Source organism: Hemitrygon akajei, chromosome 24 (assembly GCF_048418815.1).
Source record: "Hemitrygon akajei chromosome 24, sHemAka1.3, whole genome shotgun sequence".
NCBI classification, from domain to species: domain Eukaryota; kingdom Metazoa; phylum Chordata; class Chondrichthyes; order Myliobatiformes; family Dasyatidae; genus Hemitrygon; species Hemitrygon akajei.
This window is the reverse complement of record NC_133147.1, coordinates 46,289,969-46,312,540: the sequence shown is the minus strand read 5'-3', so window position 1 is coordinate 46,312,540 and position 22,572 is coordinate 46,289,969. Positions and strand designations below refer to the sequence as shown.

At 51.1% G+C, this 22,572-nt stretch overlaps 1 protein-coding gene across 1 annotated transcript in view; it reads right to left on the bottom strand.

The window, feature by feature from the left end:
- LOC140716049 (C-Jun-amino-terminal kinase-interacting protein 3-like) overlaps positions 1–22,355 on the bottom strand; it is a 94,025-nt gene extending 71,670 nt beyond the window's left edge. Inside the window, exons 1-5 of the mRNA XM_073028725.1 lie at positions 22,325–22,355; positions 16,897–16,982; positions 10,832–10,901; positions 9,863–9,977; positions 7,883–7,979 (exon numbers count right to left, since the gene is read on the bottom strand). The gene's annotated coding sequence lies outside the window, so the exon portion shown is untranslated. The remainder of the gene's footprint in view (positions 1–7,882; positions 7,980–9,862; positions 9,978–10,831; positions 10,902–16,896; positions 16,983–22,324) is intronic.
- Between the last annotated feature and the right edge of the window lie 217 nt (positions 22,356–22,572).

The following is a 22,572-nucleotide window of genomic DNA, read 5'->3' as shown; positions in this document are numbered from 1 at the left end:
GTAGTTTTCCATATTTTAAGAGTCAATTTCACCCATGGGTTATCAATAGTATTTATGTACCTTTGCAGGTTGTTATCAGTCACAATTGCTTGTATGGGGATGGGAAGTACCCGTTCCTCAATGTTTTTCCATTGAGTGTCATATGATGGGTTGCACCAACATATCACAGCTCTCATCTGTGCTGCAAATTAATAATCTCTAAGAGAAGGTAGGCCCCATCCCCCCTTTTCCTTTGCTAATTGCAAAGTTTTGAGACGAACTCTAGGCCTTTTACCCTGCCAAATATACTTTGATACCATCTTGTTCCATTCATTGAACTGATTTTGATTAATCTCTATTGGTAGGGTCTGAAAGAGATATAACAGTCTGGGCAGTATATTCATTTTAATCAACTCAATCCTTGAACTGAGACTGAAAAAAGGAATCAGGTTCCATCTTGCCACATCTTCCTTATAATTTTTTTTATATAAAGGCTGATAATTACATTCTGATAATTTTGCCAAATCTTTTGGCATAATGATGCCCAAATATTTGAAAGACCCTGTGTGACATGCCCAGGGATATCTACTTTCAATTTCTCTTGGTGGGCTATAGTAATATGAAAGTAATTGGGTTTTATCTATGTTAATCTTGTATCCTGATAATTGACCATATTGTTCAAAGGATTGCATCAATTTAGGTAAAGAGTATGTTGGTTGCCCTAGATAGAACAAAATGTCATCCGCATAACAAGCCAATTTATGCTCTGTCCCTTTAATAGTAATTCCCCTGATATCTTCATTTTGTCTGATGTATTGAGCTAATGGTTCCAGATATAATGCGAAGAGTAGCGGTGACCATGCACAACCCTGTCTCGTGCCCCTTTCTAGGGTAAGACTATCTGATAAATATCCATTGATTTTAATTGTAGCAGTAGGATTGTCATATAGTGTCTGTATAGTTTTAATAAATGTGTCTTGGAAACCAAATCTATGTAAAACTCTGTAAAGAAAATTCCAACTAACCGAATCAAATGCTTTTTCAGCATCCACGCTTATCACTATTGCTTTGATTTTATTTTTTTGTATATGATCCATAATGTGAAGTGTCCTTTGTATATTGTCTTGTGTCTGGCGTTGTCGTATAAAACCTGTCTGATCGTTACATATCAGTATGGGTAGAAACTCCTCTAATCGTTTGGCCATGATGGAGGTAAATAACCTATAATCTACATTAAGAACGGATATTGTTCTAAATAACCCACATTCCATTTTATCCTTGCCTTCTTTTAGTGTAGCTGAGATTATCGCTTCCTTCCAACTGGGTGGCATTTGTGCCTTTTTTAGAGCCCAGTTCAGTGGGGGGAGTAAAACAGGAATTAACTCATTTTTAAATTCTTTGTACCACTCTGCCATATACCCATCTGATCCTGGTGACTTGCTTAATTTAAGCCTACTAATTGCCGCTTTCAATTCAACTTCAGTTTTGTCAGCAGTCATCGTTCTATTTTGTTCTTTGCTTAAAGTGGGTAACTCTAGAGAATTCAAGGTGGTGTCAATTTGGGTTATGCTTCCCCCTGGGACTTTGGAATATAGAGTTTTGTAAAACACTTCAAAAGCTTCTTGAATTTCACTTAGCTTATTTTTTTTTATCGTTTTCAGTCTTGGGTCCCTAATTCTATGAATTGTATTTTCTGCTATCTTTTTTTTTCCAGTTTCCACACCAGTATTTTCATAGATTTTGATCCACTTTCATAATGTCTCTGTTTCAGAAACATTAAATTTTTCCTGATTTCTTGTGTAGCCAAACTATTAATTTCATTCCTAATTCTTTTAATTTCCTCTAACCAAATTCGTGTTTTTTCTCGTTCCTTCAGCCTTTTTTGTAATTCCTCTAATGTTTTATTTCTTTTTTTTTCTTATATGAAGGTATCGCTATAATTTTCCCTCTTAAGACGGCCTTCAGAGTAAATCTCTCCATTATCACTAGATTCTAAGTAGAGACCAATTTCTTTTTTAATTTGTTCCTTAAAGTACGGATCATTGAGTAGACTTGAATTTAGTTTCCAAATAGTATTCTTTGGTTGTAGGTAAAAATCAACAGATAAATATATAGGTGCATGGTCACTTACATCTATTGTCCCAATTCCACAGGTGTTTATTTTGTCTTTGTCTTTTCCAAATGTTATGAAATAGTCTATTCTTGTATATACAGAATGTGGAGCAGAATACTGAGTGTAATCCCTTCTGTTGGGGAAAAGGTCCCTCCATATATCAATTAAACCAACATCCTCAAAAAGTGTATTAACTTTCTTATGTAAAGATTTTGTTTCATATGTTTTTCTATTGGAAGAGTCTAAGTTTGGTTGTAATTGTAAATTTAAGTCTCCCCCATATAGCAGGAGACCTTCTGTTTCCATTACCACAATATCAGTAATTTTCTGAAAGAAACCAATATCACTTCACGGGGGTGCGTATATATTCAATAGAGTAACTGAATTTCCATCTATATTCCCCCTTACCAGAATATGTTTGCCCTCTTTATCTCCCATTTTGAATACTTTTTCAAAATTTAGCTTACTTGAGATAAGAATAGCAACTCCTCTCCTATGTCCTGATTTATATGAGGAGAATAACAGATTAGTGAAGCCCATTCTCTTTAGTGTTTTATGCTCATTATCACTTAAATGAGTTTCCTGTAAATATACTACATGGGCTTGTTCTTTTCTCATTTTGGATAAAATTCTATTATGTTTGATTGGATTTAATAGCCCATTGACATTAAAAGAAATGAATTTTATTTTCCCTTAGCCATCTGTATTTATCAATCAATGTATCATTGAAATTAGAATAAAACTTAATCGATCAACTCCCTGAACAAATAAGAACCAAGAAACGCAAATAATAACAAAAATAGCAACGAACGTGTGATTCCAAGGCTGAGGTCTCTGGTAGATGACCCTGCGTTGAGCTAGAGGAAATGTCTAGCTGTGAGGGATAACCCTCCCCTCCTACTTGTGAGTTGAGGGCCCCCATTGCAGTATTCATAAAAGTCAGTAAATAATTCATTATACAGAAAATATTTCCCTGTGTACTATATATATATATATATATATTCTCATTTTGGTGGGGAAAAAAGAGTAAGTGAGCGAATAAAGAATAACAACTAAGTAATATAAAATCCACGTTATAATAAGTATTTCTTGAGATAGGTATATCACCGTCTACTTTTGCTTCCGTTTAGCTTCTCAACATTTTTAAAGTTAGCCAAACCTTATGGCTCTTCTGAACAGGGTGAGGACTGTCTTTGGGAAACTCCCGGTCTCTTCCTGATATACTTCTCTCGGCCTCCTCCCGTCTCCTGCCTGCTCGATTCTCGCACTATTTCCCAAGCGGAGTGGGATAATTCCTCTGTCAGGCTTTCCCCCGGTTTGATCTCGCTGACGGGCAGCCCTCTGGCCTTCATGTCTGTAGTCGCCTCTTCCACTGTCTGGTACAACCGTATCCCATCGTCATAAAACACTTGAAGTTTAGCAGGGTACGGAGTTTGAAATCTAATCTGTTTTACTTCAGAGTATTCGTTACGTTTCTGCAGGACCGTGGGGGGGGGGGTAATCTTGTTCGAAATATATTACTTTATCGTCCAAAAACACTCTCTTCTTACCCCAGGCCCTTCGTAGAATCTCCACCTTGGTGCTGTACTGAACGAATTTAATTATTATTGAACGTGGTTTATCTTGGGTAGACTTCGGGACTAGCGTATGATGGGTTCTTTCGATTTCCAGCTCCATAGTTGAGGGAAACTCCAGCGCGTCCCGCAGCAACTTTCTGACAAATTCCATCATAGACGGGCCCTCCGCTCCTTCGGGAACGTTGTAGATTCTGATATTTTTCCGCCGTGATCTTCCCTCCAGGTGAAGCAGTTTACCTTCTTGGTGATGTAATATTTTTATCATCTTACTCAGTATTCGTTCAACGTTTTGAATGCGATCTTCCACCTTCTCAATTCGCGTCTCTGCCACCGCTATTTTTTGATTGACGCTGGCGAGCTCTGACTTAATATCATGTAGCTGCTGCTTTATTTCTTTCTGGAACTTTCAGAATTCCGATCATATTCGCCGCTTTGCCTGAACGAGGCCCAGCGTCCGCCTCACTAGCACGCGGTCGGGTAGGAGAGCCACTCGCTGCACTCCTCTCGGACGCAGGCTCTGCATTGTCGCTTTTTTTATTTCCATTCTTGCTCCTCTTTTCAGTTCAAATATTTTTTGAAAAATACTATATTTGATGGGTTAACGGGGCTTAATACGCGTTTTTCCGGAGGAGCGAGTGACTTAAGCTGCCATTCTCGACGACGATGTCACCGGAAACCCCCTGATTTCTTTATGAAGTATTTTCTTGCACTTTTTATACTCCGCAAGTACCTTATTTGCTCCATTTCCTATACATGTCATACATCTCTCTCTACTTCTTTATCAGAGTTCCAATATCCCTAGAGAACCAAGGTTCCTTATCCTTATTCACTTCGCCTTTAATCCTGACAGGAACATACAAACTCTTGCACTCTCAAAATTCCTCCTTTGAAGGCTTCCCACTTGCCAAAGACACCTTTGCCAGAGAAAAATCTGTCTCAATCCATGCTTTTTTAGATCCTTTCTCGTTTCTTCAAATTTTGCCTTCCTTTGTCATTGGTACCAGTACGTACCAATCACATTCATGGCTGCTCTCCCATCCTGTCTAAAATGTTGTGGATGCGATCGGAGACATCCCTGACCCTGGCACCTGGGAGGCATCGTACCATACAGGTATCCCGGTCACGTCCACAGAATCTCTTGTCTGTTCCACTGAATATTGCGTCCCCTACCACTACAGCTCCCTTCTCCCTCTTTCCCTAGTGCATGACGGACTCATGCTCAGTGCCAGTAACCTGGTCTCTCCCAGCGACTCAACTCCTGAAATTTTGGAGTGACTACTTCCCTGTAACTCTGATCGATGAACTGCTCACTCTCCCATGCAAGCCGGAAGCCATCCAGATCCCGAACTCGGTCTTCGAGGAGCAGCAGCTGGATACACCACACTCTGGCATGAAGAACACACAACAGCCATTTACTACACGGATCAGTAAACGAGAAATAAGAAGGAACTTACCCAGAGCTGATGCCCATTTTGAGCTGAAGACTCCCAACAATGTCCGCCCTGCTTGTCCTTTTAAACAGGCGCCACCGCGCTGCGAGAAACCTTGTCGCTGTGCCTGCTCCTGCCACCAACTGGGCCGTTGGAATGAGAATGCAGACGTGGGGGTATCACCGGAGGGGCCAGAATCCAGGTGGAGGGTGCTCCTAAACCCTGAAGTCCTTGTGTGTCATCCTCAGATGGAAAGGGAACAGAAATGCTGTGTCTGGGTAGGACAGGCAACGGCTTAACTCCTCCCTGGCTGAGCTGGTGAGGGAGAGGGGAGCAGCCTCACTCCTTCGGGAGAGGGCGTTGGCACCACTCGGGCCCAGAGAGCAAAGGACATTCTTGCTTTCTCTCAGGAAAGTGTGGCTGAAGGTGCCTCTGCTCTCACTGGAAAGGATGCTGGTCCTGAGGCCTGGTGACCTCCCGACAAGAAGCTCACCATAGCCGGTCTCAGTGTAAATGGTCGCAGATTTAACAATCTCTCAGCCCTCAGGGATGGGAGATATACAGTGAGTGTCCTGCAGGAAACCCGTACCATCCCAGAGAACGAGTCCACTTGGCTCCTGGACTGCCAGGTCTACATGAGCCACCTCAGCTCCAGCTCCAGCGGGGTGGTGATCCTCTTGGCCCCGACCTTCCAGCCGGAAATTGTAAGAGTCCAAGATGTTGTTCCCAGCCGTCTGCTCCACTGGCCATGTGCCTCGATGTACCTTTGCAATTTATCCGTGTGTGTGCCCTGAGGCGCGGGCGGATTCTGTCGGCTGTCCATTCTGCCGAGTTCCATCGATCCTGGGGACTGTGTCACTCTCGGTAGAGACTTCAACTGTACCCTTGAGGCGGAGGACCGCTCTAGTCTCCAGCACGACCCAGCATCGGCAAAGAAGTTAAAGGAGCTAGTCGGCTCCTTTGACTTGGTGGATAGCTGGCGGGATCTTCACCCCGACTCTAGCAGCTTCTTGAGAAGGTCTATAGGAAGAGGCTCCTACATAGACCGCCCCTACATCTCTCGGGTGTACATCTCCCGCGTGTCGGCGTCCTCCATGCGGCCGGTGTCGTGCTGGGATCATCACCTCGTGTGGATGGAATTTTCCTCCTCTGCACCCTCGGGTGGGATCTGGGTATTGGCATTTTAACAACTGGAGGACGGCTGATTCCGGGATTCGTTCTGAGCATTCTGGGTCACCTGGAGAGAGAGAGACGGAGAGAGTTCTGCTCCCTCTGGCCGTGGTGGGATGTGGGCAAAGCCCATATCCGGTTTCTATGTCGGAAGCACACTATGTCGACAGAGGCGGGGCTCTGAGATTGAGCGGCTTGAGAGAACATTGCTTGACCTAGAGTCCCGTCTTGGTCCGACCGCTGGGCAGGAATGCCAGGAACCTGCAGCTCCATCAGTGAGGTCACGGATCCAAATGCTGCAGGATGTCGACCATGGCTCACCCTTCTTCCACTCTTCGGAGAAGTGGGGAGTTCTGGGGTGGAGGCTGCTGCTTGGAGTGGTACCTGTAATAAGTTCCTCAGTTTGTACATTTGACCTCCCAGCCGCGTGTCACTTCTGCGGACTGGAGGAGACTGCGTACCACATGTACGTGGTGTGTAAGAGACTGCAGCCCCGTTTTGCGTATCTGCAGGGGCTGCTCCTCGGCTTCTGGTTACACTTTAGCCCCACCCTATTTATATATGGAGGGATGAGGATGTCCTTGTGAATGCACCTGACACTGGCAAAAACAGGTACCCGTAGGTACTGGAAACGGGTGGCACAGGGATCTGCCCAGGCTCCATAGGAACCAGATGGAGATTTGAAACATTTTAGTTTAATGTCTTTTGTGTAGTATTTGTGTTAGTCACTGGTTTGTATAGTTGAAGCACTGAATTTGTAATAAAGATATTTTGTAAAAAAAGTCAGACACAGAGTGAATCTCCCTCCTCACCATCCCATCACACACTCCCGGGGTCAGACACAGAGTGAAGCTCCCTCCACACCGTCCCATCACACACTCCCGGGGTCAGACACAGAGTGAAGCTCCCTCCACACCGTCCCATCACACACTCCCGGGGTCAGACACAGAGTGAAGCTCCCTCCACACCGTCCCATCACACACTCCCGGGGTCAGACACAGAGTGAATCTCTCTCCACACCATCCCATCACACACTCCCGGGGTCAGACACAGAGTGAATCTCCCTCCACACCGTCCCATCACACACTCCCGGGGTCAGACACAGAGTGAATCTCCCTCCACACCGTCCCATCACACACTCCCGGGGTCAGACACAGAGTGAAGCTCCCTCCACACCGTCCCATCACACACTCCTGGGGTCAGACACAGAGTGAATCTCTCTCCACACCATCCCATCACACACTCCCGGGGTCAGACACACAGTGAATCTCCCTCCACACCGTCCCATCACACACTCCCGGGGTCAGACACAGAGTGAATCTCCCTCCACACCGTCCCATCACACACTCCCGGGGTCGGACACAGAGTGAATCTCCCTCCACACCGTCCCATCACACACTCCCGGGGTCAGACACAGAGTGAATCTCCCTCCACACCGTCCCATCACACACTCCCGGGGTCAGACACAGAGTGAAGCTCCCTCCACACCGTCCCATCACACACTCCCGGGGTCAGACAGAGTGAATCTCCCTCCACACCATCCCATTACAGAGACTCATTAGGGTCTGGTATCTCATTGGGTGTAACATGGAAGGGCCGCGGGTCTTGCTCACCTGGTCACAGGCTCCTCTTCCTCTTCACACTGTGAGTGTAACTCTGGAGTGGAGTTCAAAATCTCCTCGATCACCTCTGATGTACCTCGGACACTTTCTTGAAAGGTCGTGGGAAAGGATGTGAGAGCTAATTACAAAGGCAAGTGCAGAGGGAACGGTGTAGGAGGAGGGAAAGGGAATTGTACTGGGTCAGAGTCAGTGGAGTGAAGAGGGAACAGTGTAGGAGGAGGGAAAGGGAATTGTACTGGGTCAGAGTCAGTGGAGTGAAGAGGGAACCGTGTAGGAGGAGGGAGAGGGAATTGTACTGGGTCAGAGTCAGTGGAGTGAAGAGGGAACGGTGTAGGAGGAGGGAAAGGGAATTGTACTGGGTCAGAGTCAGTGGAGTGAAGAGGGAACGGTGTAGGAGGAGGGAGAGGGAATTGTACTGGGTCAGAGTCAGTGGAGTGCGGAGGGAACGGTGTAGGAGGAGGGAGAGGGAATTGTACTGGGTCAGAGTCAGTGGAGTGCAGAGGGAACGGTGTAGGAGGAGGGAGAGGGAATTGTACTGGGTCAGAGTCAGTGGAGTGAAGAGGGAACGGTGTAGGAGGAGGGAGAGGGAATTGTACTGGGTCAGAGTCAGTGGAGTGAAGAGGGAACGGTGTAGGAGGAGGGAGAGGGAATTGTACTGGGTCAGAGTCAGTGGAGTGCGGAGGGAACGGTGTAGGAGGAGGGAGAGGGAATTGTACTGGGTCAGAGTCAGTGGAGTGCAGAGGGAACGGTGTAGGAGGAGGGAGAGGGAATTGTACTGGGTCAGAGTCAGTGGAGTGAAGAGGGAACGGTGTAGGAGGAGGGAGAGGGAATTGTACTGGGTCAGAGTCAGTGGAGTGAAGAGGGAACGGTGTAGGAGGAGGGAGAGGGAATTGTACTGGGTCAGAGTCAGTGCAGTGAAGAGGAGGGAAACGGAGTGTGGCAGGTGGATCTGGGGCAAGTGTGGGGGGGGGCAGGGATGTAGGGAAGGGTGACGGGAGGTAGTGGAGGGGCTGGAGGAGAGGGAAGTGTTCCGTGAAGAGGGTGGGGGGGATGACACACAGAACATTCCAGCACAGTACAGGCCCTCCAGTTCATGATGCTGTGTGGACCTTTTAACCAGTCCGAAGATCAATCTAACTGGCTCAAAGCCCTCCATTTGCCTATCTAAGAGTTTCTTAATGTACGTGTCTCCACCCACAGCAGGGTGTTGGTACAGACCCACCACTCTGTGTAAACTACCTACCTCCGACACACCCCCCCATTCTTTCCTCCAATCACCTTAAAATTATGCCCCCTCATGTTAGCCATTACACCTGGGGAAAAATCTCTAGTTGTCTACTCGATCTAATCCTCTTATATCTTATACACCTGTATCAAGTCACCTCTCACCCTCCTTCTCTCCCAGAACTGGCTCGCCCACAGAAAGCAAAGAGTGGTTGTAGACGGGTCATATTCTGGAGGTTGGTGACCAGTGGGGTGCCTCAGGGATCTGTTCTGGGACCCTTACTCTTTGTGATTTTTATAAATGACATGGATGAGGAAGTGGAGGGATGGGTTAGTAAGTTTGCTGATGACACAAAAGTTGGGGGTGTTGTGGACAGGGTGGAGGGCTGTCAGAGGTTACAGCGGGACATTGATAGGATGCAAAACTGGGCTGAGAAGTGGCAGATGGTTCATCTTGGTAGGTCAAATATGATGGCGGAATATAGTATTAATGGTAAGACTCTTGGCAGTGTGGAGGATCAGAGGGATCTTGGGGTCCGAGTCCATAGGACACTCAAAGCAGCTGCACAGGTTGACTCTGTGGTTAAGAAGGCGTACGGTGTATTGGACACTGTGTAGGCAGAAGGGATTTAGTGTGATTTGTGATTGTGGTCGGCACAGATGTCCTGGGCCGATAGGCCTGAACCTGCTCTGTACTGTTCTGTGTTCAATGAGAGGTGCAGGTGTCCTTCCCGAGGAGCAACTCACCTGGGGAGTGGGGATAGACGCTGGGGCTCAGGGGGAGATGGCTTGAGTCCTGGGGGAGAGAGGGAGTTGCTGGAGTTGCAGGGGTCTCAGCTGAGGGAGTTACTTCCTCCTCGGACTGGGAGGAGCAAGGAGGGGAGGGGGAAGGGACGGGTGGGGGTTGCAGGGGGTGAGGGGAGGGGGAAGGGAGGGGAGAGGGGGTTGCAGGGGGGAAGGGAGTGGAGAGGGAGGGGGAGGGGAGGGAGTTGCAGGGGAGGAGGGAGTTGCAGAGGGAAAGGGGTTTGCAGGGGGAGGGTAGGGGGTGGGGAGAGGGGGTTGTAGGGGAGGGGGAGGGGAGACGGGGTTGCAGGGGAAGGGGAGAGGAAAGGGGGTTGTAGGAGGGAAGGGAGGGCATTGCAGGGTGGAGGGAAGGGGGGTTTCGGGGAAAAGGTGGTTGTGGGGGAGGGGGAGGGAGTGGGGGTTGCAGGGGAAAGAGGGGGGGAGAGGAGACGGGGTTGCAGGAGGGAGGGGGAGTGGAGGGAAGAGGGGGTTTCAGGGGAAAAGGTGGTTGTGGGGGAGGGGGAGGGAGTGGGGGTTGCAGGGGAAAGAGGGGGGGAGAGGAGACAGGGTTGCAGGAGGGAGGGGGTAGTGGAGGGAAGAGGGGGTTTCAGGGGAAAAGGTGGTTGTGGGGGAGGGGGAGGGAGTGGGGGTTGCAGGGGAGGGGGAGAGGAAAGGGGGTTGTAGGAGGGAGGGGAGGGCATTGCAGGGTGGAGGGAAGGGGGGTTTCGGGGAAAAGGTGGTTGTGGGGGAGGGAGTGGAGGTTGCAGGGGGAGAGGGAGATGGAGAGAAGAAATGCACAAAACAGAACATCAATCTCTAGATCACACTGATTATACCCCTCCACCACCGACTCGTCACAGATCCGCCTCCAACTCCGAGCACCCTCCGCCCAAGTGGGAGGGGTAGGGTAACATTGAACACCAGCACACTCACCGGACCAGACTCTGAATATCCTTGATCTTGTCCGGAGAGTTCAGATTCCTCCCGCGAGCTCTTCCCTCGCCTGCACGACACCAGGGAGGAGGAAAGTTAGGCTGGCTAGACTCAAGATGCTGCACCTGGAATCCCCTTCAGGGGAGAGACGGGGTGGGCTGATGGTGTGGAGGGTTGTGGGGGGGTACACAGTGAGAAGGGGAGTTGGGAGGGGGAACAAGTGGAGAGGGGAATTAGTACCGGTTTAGGGAAGGGTCACATTTGGGGTCTGGGTCCTGGGAATTAGACGTGGGGTGGTAACAGGGGTTGTGAAGGGATGAGGCAAATCGATGGTGTGTGACCGGTGAAGGGAGGGGAGGGGGCAGGGTGCGTAGGATTGCCGGTGTCAGTCTTCTGGAACAACAGGGATGTATCCTAATATGGAGTGGTATGAACAGTTTCCCCCTCCTCTATCCCTTCCTATAAACCCCTTCTCCCCCTCCCTACCTCTACCTCCCTATAAACCTCTCCACCTCCTCTCTCCTGCCTCTACTTCCTTATAAACTCCTCCTCCTTTTCCCTCCCTGCACCTCCCTATAAACCCCTCCTCCTTTTCCCTTCCCTACCTCTATCTCCCTATAAACTCCTCCTCCTTTTCCCTCCCTATAAACTCCTCCTCCTTTTCCCTTCCCTACCTCTATCTCCCTATAAACTCCTCCTCCTTTTCCCTCCCTATAAACCCCTCCTCCTTTTCCCTTCCCTACCTCTCTCTCCCTGTAAACCTCTCCTTCTCTTCTCTCCGTCCCTGCCTGTCCCAACCATGTAACCTACTCGAGAAACTGCTAGAATTTCCCTACTGCCTAGCCCTCTATTTTTCTAAGCTCCATGTAATAAGAGACCCTATTGTACCCACCCCTACCATCTTCGCTGTCAGTGCACCCACCACTCTCTGTGTGAAAAACTTTAGCCAGAGGATGGTGAACAGGTGGCTGAGGAGGTCAAGTCATTGCACATATTTAAAGCGGAGGATGACATGTTCTCCATTAGTCAGGGTGTCAAAGGTTACAGGGAGAAGGCAGGAGGACAGGGCTGAGAGGGTTAATACATAAGCCATGGTGGGATGTCAGGAGGAATGCTCAATCAGCATTTTCCAGTCATCGTCAAGTCATGCGTCCCCATGCTCAGACACAAACTCCCACTGTTACCCTCTGCTTCATACAGCAGGGTGACCAGAACCGAGCACAACATCTGCTCCCAAACACCCTGCCTACCTGTGACTCCACTTTCAGGGAACCTTTTCCCTGTATCCCTTTGTTCTACAACACTTCCCAGGGTCCATGTCTACTTGTGACCCCATTTTCAGGGAACCATGTTCCTACACCCCTGGGTTCCTCTGATCTACAACACTCCCTAGGGTCTCTGCAGTTCACTGTGAAAGTCCAACCCTGGTTTGTCTTCCAGAAATGCAACCCTTCACACTGATCTGAATTAAACTGCATTTGCCATTCCTTGGCCCACTGCCATAGCTAATCAAAATTCCTCTGTAAATGCTGATAACTTTTTCCACGGTCAATATCTCTGTCAATTTCTGTGTCTAACCATAAACCTTTGCCCTTTTGTTCTAACAAGCTGCATCTCTGCTTGGTACGGAAACTGCCCTACAACGTCAAAACTGCCCAACACGTCACCTACCCACCATCAGGAACATATACACAGAAAGGTGCTGGAAAAGGGCCAGGAACATCAGGAAGGATCCCACACACCCTGCTCATGGACTGTTTGTCCCACTCCCATCAGGGAGGAGGCTACGTAGCATCCACACCAAGACCATTAGATTCAAAAAGTTTGTTTCCCCCAAGCAGTGAGGGTGACCAATTCCTCCGGCCAGTAACCCACCCCTCTATACCCACAATCACCATTACTTTATAATTTCCTGTCGGTCACACTATGCACAGACACTCCTTGCCTATCCCCACTTTGTACACATACAATCAATCGCCTAATGATCAGACACTCAGATCAGAATCAGGATTATTGTCACCGGCATGTGACGTGAAATTTGTTAACTTAGCAGCAGCAGTTCAATGCAATACATAATCTAGCAGAGAAAAAATAGTAATAGTTATAAATAAAATAAAAATAATAAAAATGAATAAACAAGTAAATCAATTATGTATATTGAATAGACTTAAAAACATGCAAAAACAGAAATACTGTATATTAAAAAAAAGTGAGGTAGTGTCCAAAGATTCGATGTCCATTTAGGAATCAGATGGCAGAGGGGAAGAAGCTGTTCCTGAATTGCTGAGTGTGTGTGCCTTCAGGCTTCTGTACCTCCTGCCTGATGGTAACAGGGAGAAAAGGGCATGCCCTGGGTGCTGGAGATCCTTAATAATGGACGCTGTCTTTCTGAGACACCGCTCCCTAAAGACGTCCTGGGTACTTTGTAGGAGCTGACTAGATTTACAACCTTCTGCAGCTTCTTTCAGTCCTGTGTAAGTGGCCCCTCCATACCAGACAGTGATGCAGCCTGTCAGAATGCTCTCCACGGTACAACTATAGAAGTTTTTGAGTGTATTTGTTGACATGCCAAATCTTTTCAAACTTGTAATAAAGTATAGCCGCTGTCTTGCCTTCTTTATAACTACTTTGATATGTTGGGACCAGGTTAGATCAGAGATCTTGACACCCAGGAACTTGAAGCTGCTCACTCTCTCCACTTCTAATCCCTCTGTGAGGATTGGTATGAGTTCCTTCGTCTTACCCTTCCTGAAGTCTACAATCAGCTCTTTCGTCTTACTGACGTTGAGTGCCAGGTTGTTGCTGTGACACCACTCCACTAGTTGGCATATCTCACTCCTGTACACCCTCTCATCACCACCTGAGATTCTACCAGCAATGGTTGTATTGTCAGCAAATTTATAGATGGTGTTTGAGCTATGCCTAGCCACACAGTCATGTATACACAGAGAGTAGAGCAGTGGGCTAAGCACACACCCCTGAGGTGCACCAGTGTTGATCGTCAGCGAGGAGGATATGTTATCACCAATCCGCACAGACTGTGGTCTTCCAGTTAGGAAGTCGAGGATCCAATTGCAGAGGGAGGTACAGAGGCCCAGGTTTTGCAACTTCTGAATCAGGATTGTGGGAATGATGGTATTAAATGCTGAGCTATAGTCGATGAACAGCATCCTGACGTAGGTGTTTGTGTTGTCCAGGTGGTCTAAAGGCGTGTGAAGAGCCATTGAGATTGCGTCTGCCGTTGACCTATTGTGGCGACAGGCAAACTGCAGTGGGTCCAGGTCCTTGCTGAGGCAGGAGTTCAGTCTAGTCATGACCAACCTCTCAAAGCATTTCATCACTGTCGATGTGAGTGCTACCGGGCGATAGTCATTAAGGCAGCCCACATTATTTTTCTTAGGCACTGGTATAATTGTTACCTTTTTGAAGCAAGTGGGAACTTCCGCCCGTAGCAGTGAGAGGTTGAAAATGACCTTGAGTACTCCGGATAGTTGGTTGGCACAGGGTTTCAGAGCCTGACCAAATACTCCATCGGGACCTTCCGCCTTGCAAGGGTTCACTCTCTTTAAAGACAGCCTGCTGCACCTGATGATGGAGATCACAGGGTCACAGGTCATCAGGGATCTTCACAGCTGTAGTTGTGTTCTCCCTTTCAAAGTCCTTGTCCGGGGCGTCTAGGTGTGACTTGAGTAGGAGCAGTGCTCTCAAAGGATACGATTAAATATTCCTGTTTCAGCCTGATACAGCTAAAAAGCACAACTGCTTCCAAGGTCAGTAAGGTCAACGAAGATGTGTTAATGTGTTTCAACAAACAATCACTGCTTAAAACAGATGGAAACAACACCAATTGTAGTCAGATGCACCCACATAGCTCACCTCGGAGGAAGTGCGGGTGTAGATCGGGGTTACAAGTGCGTTTAGGGGAACGGGGTTTTAAACTCCCAATACCCACTATCTCGCTGGCGAATAAAATCGCTGATCTCAGAGCCAGGGTGCTGAAATCAGAGGGGCATTAGGACCACGTGTGTCCTTTGTTTCACGGAACCCTGGTTAACCCCTTCTGTACCGGATGCAGCACTTCAGATTGACGTGTTTATTATACACCATCAGGATAGATCTATAGAGTTTCTCAAAAGCAGAGTGTGCCTCATGATCAACTCTTCTTGGTGCTCGAATATATCAGTGCTGTCCCAATTCTGCTCACCAGACCTGGAATATCTAGCAGTAAAGTGCTGTCCTTTTTACCTACCACGGGAGTTCTCTGGGGTCATTTTGGTAGCAGTTTACATTCCACCTCAGGCCAATGTCAAGCAGACTTTAGATGGTCTGACTAATGGGATCAACATACACAAAACAGCACACCCCTAATGCCTTCACCATCATTTTGGGAGATTTTAATCAGGCCAGTCTGAAAAAAAATCACTAAGCAACCTCCATCGACAGATCACTTGCAATACCAGAGGAAACAACACACTGGACCGTTGCTACACCACCATCAAGAATGCCCACCGTGCTATTCCTCACCCTCACTTCGGCAGTCTGATCTCCTGGCTGTACTTCTACTCCCGGAGTACAGGCAGAGACTGAAGATTGCAGCACCAGCAGTGAGGACCAAGAAGGTTTGGACAAGGGAAGCACAGGAACACCTACAGGACTGCTTTGAATCGGTGGACTGGACTGTATTCAGGGATTCATCTTCGAACCTGGATGAGGATGCTGCAGGTGTTACCGACTTCATTAAAACCTGTGTGGGTGAGTGTGTGCCGACAAAGACTTGACTGTACATTCACAAATCAAAAGCCGTGGATGAACCAGGAAGTACGTCGACTGCTGAAGGCCAGATCTGTGGCATTCAAGTGTGGCAACCCAGGCCTGTACCAAAAAGCCAGGTATGATTTGCAGACGGCTATTTCAAGGGCCGTTGAATGAGGTTGGAGGCGACATCAGATGCACGGCAACTCTGGCAGACCCCTTACTTTGAACAATCAATCTCTGTATATAAGCCAACATTCATTTATATTTATAATTTATATTATGGGTCCTGACGAAGGGTCTCGGCCCGAAACGTCGACAGCGCTTCTCCCTATAGATGCTGCCTGGCCTGCTGTGTTCCACCAGCATTTTGTGTGTGTTGTTGTTTGAATTTCCAGCATCTGCAGATTTCCTCATGTATGCATTTATGTGTTCTTCTAAATATTGTGTTATGGTTTGTATTTTCTCACCCTTCAACCAGCATCGCTCTAGGGAAAACAATACCAGCCTGCCCGGTCCCTCCAGTTCTGTAACATCACCATGAAACTCTCCTGCCCCACCCCCCTTTCTGTCTTAATGCCACTCTTCCTACAGCGGGGCGATCAGAACTGAACACAATACTCCAAGTGCGGCCTCACCAACGTCTTGTACAACTGCAACATAACATCCCAACTGACTGATGAAGGCCAGCGTGCCAATCGCCTTCTTCACCACCCTGTCTGGCTGTGACTCAGGGAACCACAGCACTGTATCCCTGGGTCTCTCTGTTCCACCAAACTCCCCAGGGTCCCTGCCATTGACAGTGTGTGTCTTACCCACATGCACAGAGGTTCCTCTGTCCCGCAACACTCCCCACTATTCATGGAGTCTGTCCTACCCTCATACACTGCAGCCCCTCTGTCCCTTTTAAATGTCATTAATGTTCCTGCCTCAACCACTTCCTCTGGCAGCTTGTTCCACAGACAACCACCTTCTGGGTGAAGAAGTTGCCTCTCGGGTCCCTTCTCTCACCTTAAACCTGGGCCCTCTTGTTCTTGATCCCGTGAGGGATAGAGACATTTCCCCAAGACTGGGGTTCTTGATTTTCCTGTTCCACAATACCTTCCCATAACCACTATCCACAACACCACAGACCCTCGTGTCATCTGAAAACTTAATAACTCACCTTGCTACTTCTTCATCCAAGTTATCAAGGGACGTCATGTTAGATCTAGTGGCCGCGAGCTCCCAGAGCTGGTTAGTTGTACGTTCACCACCCTCCTCCCCACCAGCCACTACCCCTCCTGTAAGGCCAGTAACCCATGAGAACAAACCTTTTGACGTTGGGACTGGTGGGCAATGGGCTTCGCGAAGCCTCCAGTTGGATCTGGTACCGCAGTTCACCAACTGTCCGCAGGGCCTGTAAGAACATGGGTGGGGAGAGAGACCCCACCCCTTCCTGATTAATCTGACAGCCCACATTACTGATGGGACCCCACCCTTCCCATTCACTCCCATCATCCGAACTCTCACAGGGACCCCACACTTCCCATTCACTCCCATCATCCGGACTCTCACTGGGACCCCCACCCCTTCCCATTCACTCCCATCATCCGGACTCTCACTGGGACCCCACCCCCTTCCCATTCACTCCCATCATCCGGACTCTCACTGGGACCCCACCCTTCCCATTCACTCCCATCATCCGGACTCTCACTGGGACCCCACCCTTCCCATTCACTCCCATCATCCGGACTCTCACAGGGACCCCACCCTTCCCATTCACTCCCATCATCCGGACTCTCACAGGGACCCCACCCTTCCCATTCACTCCCATCATCCGGACTCTCACTAGCACCCCACCCTTCCCATTCACTCCCATCATCCGGACTCTCACAGGGACCCCACCCTTCCCATTCACTCCCATCATCCGTACTCTTACTGGAACCCCACCCCTTCCCATTCACTCCCATCATCCGGACTCTCACGGGGACCCCACCCTTCCCATTCACTCCCATCATCCGGACTCTCACAGGGACCCCACCCTTCCCATTCACTCCCATCATCCGGACTCTCACTGGAACCCCACCCTTCCCATTCACTCCCATCATCCGGACTCTCACTGGGACCCCACCCCTTCCCATTCACTCCCATCATCCGGACTCTCACTGGAACCCCACCCTTCCCATTCACTCCCATCATCCGGACTCTCACTGGGACCCCACCCTTCCCATTCACTCCCATCATCCGGACTCTCACTGGGACCCCACCCCTTCCCATTCCTCCCATCATCCGGACTCTCACTGGAACCCCACCCTTCCCATTCACTCCCATCATCCGGACTCTCACAGGGACCCCACCCCTTCCCATTCACTCCCATCATCCGGACTCTCACTGGGACCCCACCCCTTCCCATTCACTCCCATCATCCGGACTCTCACTGGGACCCCACCCCTTCCCATTCACTCCCATCATCCGGACTCTCACTGGAACCCCACCCTTCCCATTCACTCCCATCATCCGGACTCTCACTGGGACCCCACCCTTCCCATTCACTCCATCATCCGGACTCTCACTGGGACCCCACCCCTTCCCATTCACTCCCATCATCCGGACTCTCACAGGGACCCCACCATTCCCATTCACTCCCATCATCCGGACTCTCACGGGGACCCCACCCTTCCCATTCACTCCCATCATCCGGACTCTCACAGGGACCCCACCCTTCCCATTCACTCCCATCATCCGGACTCTCACAGGGACCCCACCCCTTCCCATTCACTCCCATCATCCGGACTCTCACAGGGACCCCACCCTTCCCATTCACTCCCATCATCCGGACTCTCACAGGGACCCCACCCTTCCCATTCACTCCCATCATCCGGACTCTCACAGGGACCCCACCCCTTCCCATTCACTCCCATCATCTGGACTCTCACAGGGACCCCACCCCTTCCCATTCACTCCCATCATCCGGACTCTCACAGGGACCCCACCCCTTCCCATTCACTCCCATCATCCGGACTCTCACAGGGACCCCACCCTTCCCATTCACTCCCATCATCCGGACTCTCACTAGCACCCCACCCTTCCCATTCACTCCCATCATCCGGACTCTCACAGGGACCCCACCCTTCCCATTCACTCCCATCATCCGGACTCTCACTAGCACCCCACCCTTCCCATTCACTCCCATCATCCGGACTCTCACAGGGACCCCACCCTTCCCATTCACTCCCATCATCCGGACTCTCACAGGGACCCCACCCTTCCCATTCACTCCCAACATCCGGACTCTCACAGGGACCCCACCCCTTCCCATTCACTCCCATCATCCGGACTCTCACTGAGACCCCCACCCTTCCCATTCACTCCCATGGTCCATACCCCCAAATGGACCCCCCTTTCTCCTTCACACAAACCATGCACACTCCCAATGGGACCACCCCTTTACTCCCCCATTCTCACTCCCAGTGGGACCCCCCCTTACTCCACCATTCTCACTCCCAGTGGGAACCCCCCTTACTCCCCCCATTCTCACTCCCAGTGGACCCCCCTTACTCCCCCATTCTCACTCCCAATGGGACCCCCCCTTACTCCCCCATTCTCACTCCCAGTAGGACCACCCCCTTACTCCCCCATTCTCACTCCCAGTGGGACCCCCCCTTACTCCCCCATTCTCACTCCCAGTGGGACCCCCCCCTTACTCCACCATTCTCACTCCCAGTGGGACCCCCCCTTACTCCCCCATTCTCACTCCCAATGGGACCTCCCCCATTCTCACTCCCAGTGGGACCTCCCCCATTCTCACTCCCAGTGGGACCCCCCTTACTCCCCCATTCTCACTCCCATGGGACCCCCCTTACTCCCCCATTCTCACTCCCAGTAGGACCACCCCCTTACTCCCCCATTCTTACTCCCAATGGGACCCCCCCCTTACTCCCCCATTCTCACTCCCAGTGGGACCCCCCCTTACTCCCCCATTCTCACTCCCAATGGGACCCCCCTTACTCCCCCATTCTCACTCCCAGTAGGACCACCCCCTTACTCCCCCATTCTTACTCCCAATGGGACCCCCCCTTACTCCCCCATTCTCACTCCCAGTAGGACCACCCCCTTACTCCCCCATTCTCACTCCCAGTGGGACCCCCCCCTTACTCCCCCATTCTCACTCCCAATGGGACCCCCCCTTACTCCCCCATTCTCACACCCAGTGGGACCACCCTTACTCCCCCATTCTCACTCCCAGTGGGACCCCCCCTTACTCCACCATTCTCACTCCCAATGGGACCCCCCCTTACTCCCCCATTCTCACTCCCAGTGGGACCCCCCTTACTCCTCCATTCTCACTCCCAATGGGATCCACCATTCTCCCCTTACTCCCCCATTCTCACTCCCAGTGGGACCACCCCCTTACTCCTCCATTCTCACTCCCAGTGGGACCCCCCCTTACTCCTCCATTCTCACTCCCAGTGGGACGCCCCCTTACTCCCCCATTCTCACTCCCAGTGGGACCCCCCCTTACTCCTCCATTCTCACTCCCAGTGGGACCCCCCCTTACTCCCCCATTCTCACTCCCAGTGGGACCACCCCCTTACTCCCCCATTCTCACTCCCAGTGGGACCCCCCCCTTACTCCCCCCATTCTCACTCCCAGTGGGACCCCCCCTTACTCCCCCCATTCTCACTCCCAGTGGGACCCCCTTACTCCCCCATTCTCACTCCCAATGGGATCCCCCCCTTACTCCTCCATTCTCACTCCCAGTGGGATCCCCCCCTTACTCCCCCATTCTCACTCCCAGTGGGACCCCCCCTTACTCCCCCATTCTCACTCCCAGTGGGACCCCCCTTACTCCCCCATTCTCACTCCCAATGGGATCCCCCCCTTACTCCTCCATTCTCACTCCCAGTGGGATCCCCCCCTTACTCCCCCATTCTCACTCCCAATGGGACCCCCCATTCTCACTCCCAGTGGGACCCCCCTTACTCTCCCATTCTCACTCCCAGTGGGACCCCCCCCTTACTCCTCCATTCTCACTCCCAGTGGGACCCCCCCTTACTCCCCCATTCTCACTCCCAGTGGGACCACCCCCTTACTCCCCCATTCTCACTCCCAGTGGGACCCCCCTTACTCCCCCATTCTCACTCCCAATGGGACCCCCTCTTACTCCCCCATTCTCACTCCCAGTGGGACCCCCCCTTACTCCCCCATTCTCACTCCCAGTGGGACCCCCCTTACTCCTCCATTCTCACTCCCAGTGGGACCCCCCCTTACTCCCCCCATTCTCACTCCCAGTGGGACCCCCCCTTACTCCCCCATTCTCACTCCCAATGGGATCCCCCCCTTACTCCCCCATTCTCACTCCCAGTGGGACCCCCCCTTACTCCCCCATTCTCACTCCCAGTGGGACCCCCCTTACTCCCCCATTCTCACTCCCAGTTGGACCCCCCCTTACTCCCCCATTCTCACTCCCAATTGGATCCCCCCCTTACTCCCCCATTCTCACTCCCAGTGGGACCCCCCCCTTACTCCCCCATTCTCACTCCCAGTGGGACCCCCCTTACTCCCCCATTCTCACTCCCAGTTGGACCCCCCCTTACTCCCCCATTCTCACTCCCAATTGGATCCCCCCCTTACTCCCCCATTCTCACTCCCAGTTGGACCCCCCCCTTACTCCCCCATTCTCACTCCCAATGGGATCCCCCCCTTACTCCTCCATTCTCACTCCCAGTGGGACCCCCCCTTACTCCCCCATTCTCACTCCCAATGGGACCCCCCCTTACTCCTCCATTCTCACTCCCAATGGTATCCCCCATTCTCACTCCCAGTGGGACCCCCCCTTACTCCCCCATTCTCACTCCCAGTGGGACCCCCCTTACTCCCCCATTCTCACTCCCAGTGGGACCCCCCCTTACTCCCCCATTTTCACTCCCAGTTGGACCCCCCCCTTACTCCTCCATTCTCACTCCCAGTGGGACCCCCCTTACTCCCCCATTCTCACTCCCAATGGGACCACCCCCTTACTCCCCCATTCTCACTCCCAATGGGACCACCCCCTTACTCCCCCATTCTCACTCCCAGTTGGACCACCCCCTTACTCCCCTATTCTCACTCCCAGTGGGGTCCCCCTTACTCCCCCATTCTCACTCCCAATGGGGTCCCATCCCACAACTCTGGCCCTCATTTCTTTCCCAGGTCTGCAATCATTGGTGGAGAAAGAGGGGATTGGGTGTGTGGGGGTGGGCAAGTAGTGGAGAGATTGAGGTGGGGGGGGGGAGAGGCCAAGGGGTGGAGAGAGGGAGACGATGAAGGGTGAGTTGCAGGGATAGGGTGTGGTGGAGAGGCGGGGAGGAGTGGTGGAGATGGGCAGGGATGAGGCTGGGGGGGTACTGAGAGTGGTGGGAAAGGGGAGGGTGGACTGTGTGGAGGACAAGGTGTGGAGGGGAGGGGAGGACAAGGGCGGAGGGGGGAGGATGAGGGCCAGGTTGGTGTAGGGGGGCAGTTGGGGCCAGATGAGGATGGGAGTGGAGGGGTGGGTCAGGAGTGGTTGGAGAGAGATAGAGATGAACAGAGGAAAAGGAGAGGAAGTGGGAGAGGGAGGGAAGGGTAGAGAGGAACGGGGAGAGGGACTGAGGCATGTAATGCTGGTAGGTATGAAGGGAGGGAGGGGGAGAGGGGGAAGAGTCAGGACCTAGGACACCCTCTCCGCTGGGGAGGGCTGTGAACCCGCTCTGCCCCGCTGCCATTCCCAGGGAGCCTCACCGCTTTGTGCTTCTGCTGCAGTCTCTGGTGCTCCTTCGATGGCCCTCTTCTCCTCCTCAAGCTGCAGGACTGACGGTGGGGTAAGGAGACGTTGAGAGCTCAGCCGATCGAGATCCCTGTGTCCTTGCACCCCTCCCCTCCTACTACGTCTCTGTACCCAGGTTATTGCATATTCTCACAACCCTCTCAGTTTCCCCTTACATATTTCACCTTTCCCACCCACCCTCAGTGGAAAAAGCCTGCTTGCA